Genomic DNA, 5,783 nt, shown 5'->3' with positions numbered 1-5,783 from the left:
GCAATAAGAGAAGCCACTGCAATGAGAAGCCCGCACACCGCAACAGAGAGTAGGCCCTGCTCACCGCAACTAGAGAAAGCCCGCGCACAGCAACGAAGCCAAAAATAAATAAATAAATTTACAAAAAAGCTTATGTATCAGAATGGCTGAAATTTAAAAAATCATCACACCACCAAGTGCTGGAGAGGATGCAGAGAAACGGAATCTCTCTTATGTTTCTGGTGGGAATGTAAAATGATGCAGCCACTCTGGAAAACAGTTGGGCAGGTCCTTTTAAAACTAAAACTGGGACTTCTGTGGTGGTCCAGTGGTTAAGACTCTGCGCTTCCACTGCAGGGGGCACGGGTTCTATTCCTGGTCAGGGAAGTTCCAAATGCTGTGCGGTGTGGCCAAAAATTAAAAAATAATAATTAAAAAAATTAAAAAAATAAAAATGGGCTTACCATACTACCCAGACCTTGCACTCAGGCATTTTTCCCAGAGAAATGAAAACTTGTTTTCACACAGAAACTTCTACACAAACATCATAGCAGCTTTATTTGTAATAGTCAAAGACCGAAAGCTACCCAAATGTCTTTCAATGGGTGACTGGTTAAACTATGGTAATCCATACCATGGAATACTACTCAACAATAAAAAGAACAAACTATTGAATTATGGACTCAATGTTTGTGTCCCCCCCCAAAGTTGATATGTTGAAGCCCTAGTTCCCCCCCACCCCACAGTGAGATGATGTTTGGAGGTGGGGCCTTTGGGAGGTCATTTGGTTTAGATGAGGTTATGAGGGTGGGACCCTCATTATGGGATTGGTGCCCTTATAAAAAGAGCAAGAGACACCAGAGTGTGCTTGCACTCACTGTCCCTCTCTCTCCCTCCCTTCCCTGCTGTCCTACACACAGAGGAAAGGCCTCTTGAGGATATAGCAAGAAGGCAGCTGTCTGCAAGCCAGGAAAAGGGACTTCACCAAGAACCGAATCTACCATATCTTGATCTTGGACTTCCAGCCTCCAGAACTGTGAGAAATAAATGTCTATAGTTTAAGCCACCTAGTCTGTTGTATTTTGTTACAGCCACCTAAGCTAAGACATATTGGACATATCACAACTAGATGGACATATATTCAGGGAATTATGTTGAATGAAAAAAAAAAAGCCAATCTCAAAAGGATACATACTGCATGGTTCCATTTGTATGACCTTAATGGAATAACATAATTCTAGAGATGGAGAATGGCTTAGTATTGCCAGGGGGTTGGGATGGGGGAGGTAAGAGGGATGGGGGTGGCAATAAAGGAATAACCTGAGGGAGACTTGTGGAGACGGTAGAGCTCAGTGTCTTGATTGCAGTGGTGGTTACACAAAGCTACACATGTGATAGCTTTGCACAGAGCCATACACACACATACACACACACACACATGCACACACACATGAGTGCATGTAAAACTGGTGAAATCTGAATAAAATCTGTGGATTGTACATTTCCTGATTTTCATTTTGTGCTGTTGTGCAATTTCCTGTGAATCTATAATTATTTCAAAATTAAAAGTGTTTATGCACCTGAAACTAATATAAAATTGTAAATCAAACTATACTTAAATTAAAAATTTTTTTCTAATTTAAAAAAGATTGTTTTCTAAAAAAGAAACCAGTTAGCATTTCTGACTTGCAACTTTGTTTTTTCTTTATGTACTCCCTCTCTTTTAAATACTGCTTCTTATGTGTGATTTGTGAGAACCTTGAGGCAATTAAAATATACCTAGAGGCTTCAAAGGTGCCTTTAAAGATGTAATCCTTTTGGGCTTCCGGGAAGATGGCGGAAGTTGTGCTTTGTGACCGCCTGGAGGGGTGGGATATGGAGGGTGGGAGGGAGGGAGACGCAAGAGGGAAGAGATATGGGAACATATGTATATGTATAACTGATTCACTTTGTTATAAAGCAGAAACTAACACACCATTGTAAAGCAATTATACTCCAATAAAGATGTAAAAAATAATAATAAAGTAGATAACTAATAAGAACCTACTGTATAGCACAGGGAACTCTACTCAATACGCTGTAATGACTTATATGGGAAAAGAATCTAAAAAAGAGTGGTTATATGTATATGTATAACTGATTCACTTTGCTGTACAGCAGAAACTAATACAATATTTTAAATTAAAAAAAGATGTAATCCTTTTGTTATTGTTTTGTGGTGGTAAAAGTGGGAGCCGGTTTCTTTTTTTTGAATATCTTTATTGAGATATGAGATGTACGCACGTATGTGCGTGGGTTTATCTCTGGGCTTTCTATCCTGTTCCATTGCTCTATATTTCTGTTTTTGTGCCAGTACCATACTGTCCTGATTACTGTAGCTTTGTAGGGGAGCCGATTTCTTTTAAAGGCCTAATACCAATCCCCTCTCCTTTCCTTTCTTCCTGGTTAGTGAAATCATCATTGCCTTCCTCCTTGATAAGCTCTTCTGACAAATGTTGGGTGAAGTGTTTTCTGAGGATCCTGGAAGATCAATAGAGAGTGTCCAGAAATGTAAACTAGTCAGTAACATACATGCTGAACTTTCCTCTTGTCATTTCCCCCAAAGGTTTATTGGACAGTCATGCTCTTCAGTTAACCTAACTTTAATAGCAGGCTGGGCTCCTTACTTGGTGGTTAATTAACCATCACAAGTTTGTATTATTTCTTGACCTCATCACAAGGACAGCTGGAGAACTGTCTTAGTCCTTTCAGGCTGCTATAACAAAACGCCACAGACTGGGTAACATAAACAACAGACATTTATTTCTCACAGTTCTGGAGCCTGGAAGTCCAAGATCAAGGTGCTGGCAGATTCAGTGTCTGGTGAGAACCCATTTCTTAGTTCCCAGAAGATCATCTTCTTGCTGTGTCCTCACTTGATGCAGGGGGCTAGGGAGCTCTCTGGGGTCTCTTTTTACAAGGGCACTAATCGCATTCATAAGGGCTCTGCCCTCATGGCCTAATCACCTCCCAAAGGCCCCAGCTCCTAATTTCATCACCTTGGAAGTTGGGATTTCAACATTAGGAGGAACACTTCTCCTAGGTCCTCCAGTTGAGGGGACCCAGCAGTGGTTGGATGGGGAAGCAGAGAGAAAAGAAAGGCAAGTCCCCTTAGGAAAAATGTTTCTCGAGAAAGATCTGGGAGTCTGTGGCTGTGGGGGCAGGATCAGGTCTTTTCTTGTTCTGCTTCTGGTTTCCCTGCCATCGGCTATTGGGCCTCCAGCCCAACACTGCTGGGGAAGGACTGGAGCCATGTAAACCCTTCCTAGTGGGCTTCCGTCTGCCGGCTTCTCTGGCTGCCTGCCTATACCCTCGTCATGCCCGTGGGAGCCCAAGAGAAGCCAGCTGTCACAGTCCAGCTCACAAGCAAGCACCTTTGTCACTTCTGAGTCTCTACTCTGTGCGAGGCCCCTTGGCGGTGCTGACAATAGGGTTTATGCCGCACTGGGTTTTGAACAAAGCCTTCCAACACAGAAAAAAGATTTGTTACATCCTCTGAGATCAAACCAGTAAAAGATCAGAAATGTTTGGTGTTAATATACCGGGCATCCATAAAGTCTGGAAACAAAGACGCTGTTTTTTTTTCCTGATGATGTCCTGATGACATTCTATATTTTTGCTTGTTTCCATCCTGGTTGAATACCCTGTATAATTAGCTAGGGTGTGACTCAATTACAGTGTGAATGGAGCTGTTTTCAGTCCGGCTATTTATAGTATCCCTGTGGGTTACCTGACTCCAAGCTACTCAGTTTCAGGACTTCTAAGTCATAGATTCATTCATTAGGCAGACATTTTTGAGCACCATCTGTGTTTCATGACAGCATTCCAGGTAAAAGGAGGAAAGCAACTCCTGTTGATTACCTACCCTGTGGGGGACGCTGACCCCTGGACAAATTCTTTGTGTCTTATCAGCTCCACTAACGTAATCACATGTTTCGTTTGTTCTTCTGAGAGGAGGGAATTGGTGAAACTGGGATCTCTCAGTCAGCTCGATGACTGTGTTGTCCTGACTGCCTTCATTTGTGTAATTGTTCAACGATGAGTGTGCCAGCCTCGTCATCAAAAACAACCCAGTGAAAACTCAGCAAGAAAATGACTGCTCTGCTAAAGTCATTTCCGTAGCTCAAGGAATCTCAGGCAGTGTGCCCAGATGGTCTTTCTTTACTCAGTTCCTTAAGCCAGTATCTGAAAAACACATGTACTGCTCTATGTCTCCAGAAGGACCCAGTTCTTAGAAAGAGATCCTGGAGAAACATGATTTTAACTAATAGCGGTGAAATTGTAGCAACAGGAAACTGTTTTTCCTGTCAGCTCTGGAACATTGGCCCAGAGTTACTTCCGGGGTTCCACCAAGGCTGCCCTACCAGAACGCCACCAGTAGCTAATGTTACCTTTATTCATTCAAGAGGTTCATGGTTGTTATTACCTAATTTATTTTCCTTAACTGTAATCACAAGAATTCCAACCTAGCAAAGGGCCCACGGGTACGATCTAAGGAGAAACTAATTGAGGTCTAAAAGCTGAGGTATAAATGCTGGGGAGATTCTTGATGTTCCCTTGTGCTTAGCATGTGGAAGGATGAGTCAGCACAGCCTCATGGGAGGAGACAGTAGTTTGGAACTGAAATGTTGGTGCACTTTGTTGGAAAGTAAGTTTTGGGCTTAATCGGGGTGCTGATTGTCTATTGCTGTGTAAAAGACACCCCAAAACTGAGTGGCTTAAAACAACCATTTATTTATTATTCCACGCAGTTCTGGGGGGATGATAACAGGCTCAGCTGTTTGATGCTTCCTTGAGGTTCTGAGTTTGGTTGCAGTCAGATGATGGATAAGGCTGGACTTATCTGAATCTTATTCACGCTGGAAAGCAGCTGTGAGCTTCCTTACAGCATGACAGTCTCCAAGTACTTGAGCTTCCTGAAGCCAGCATGGCAGCCCGGCTTTTCCCAGAGCACATGTTCCAAGAGACCCAGGTGGCAGCTGCAAGACTTCCTAGGACCTATCATCGGAAGTCACACAGTGTCATTCCACAGCATTCTGTTAGCCAAAAAGCAAGTCCCAGGGTCAGCCAGGATCTGAGGGCATGAATACCAGTCCACTGCAGCACTACGGAGCAGGCGGGCTCTCGGTTTCAAACACCGGTATTAAAGCAGGTCTTATTTGTGAGTGGTGGGATATACATGGTGCCTTCCATGCCTTTCCCAGCACCAGGTACAGCACCCAAGCTCTCAGGCCCCGAGGAGCCATTCTGTAGACAAGGGCACTGGCGGACCCAAGCTTTCCTTCCCTCAGTATTCTTTTTTCTCACCGCTGTCCATTACCATGCCACACAAAATAATTCCACCTCAGACTATCTTTTTTCACTTATGTCCTCCCTCACCTTTTACCTAGAGCTTCTTTCCTACTAGTACATAGTTAGTGCAGTAACATCTCACCCTCTTTTAATTCCATGTACCAGCCCAAACCCCACCTAACCATGGCTGATGTTAAACCATAGCAGTTTTAGGGCTATGATTGTACTGAAAAAAGAAAAGGCCATAAATTGTGAACTAAAATTAGACAAAAAGAACCAGTGACTTCAAGTCCTTAAACTCCTTGAAAGTTCCCAGAAGTACCTATTAAAATCTTCCTAAAAGTTAATGGCTTCTTTCCTACTTTCTATTAAGTCTGTTTTTTTGGTTTTTTTTTTAAAGTACTAGTGATTCAGATGAATAAAACCTGTCCTCTTTTCTGTTCTGAAATTTTTTTTTCTTCGTTTTTTTTTTT

This window comes from Neophocaena asiaeorientalis, unplaced genomic scaffold, assembly GCF_003031525.2.
Source record: "Neophocaena asiaeorientalis asiaeorientalis breed wild unplaced genomic scaffold, Neophocaena_asiaeorientalis_V1.1 scaffold312, whole genome shotgun sequence".
Taxonomy (NCBI): Eukaryota; Metazoa; Chordata; class Mammalia; order Artiodactyla; family Phocoenidae; genus Neophocaena; species Neophocaena asiaeorientalis.
Note: the sequence above shows the minus strand (reverse complement) of the source record.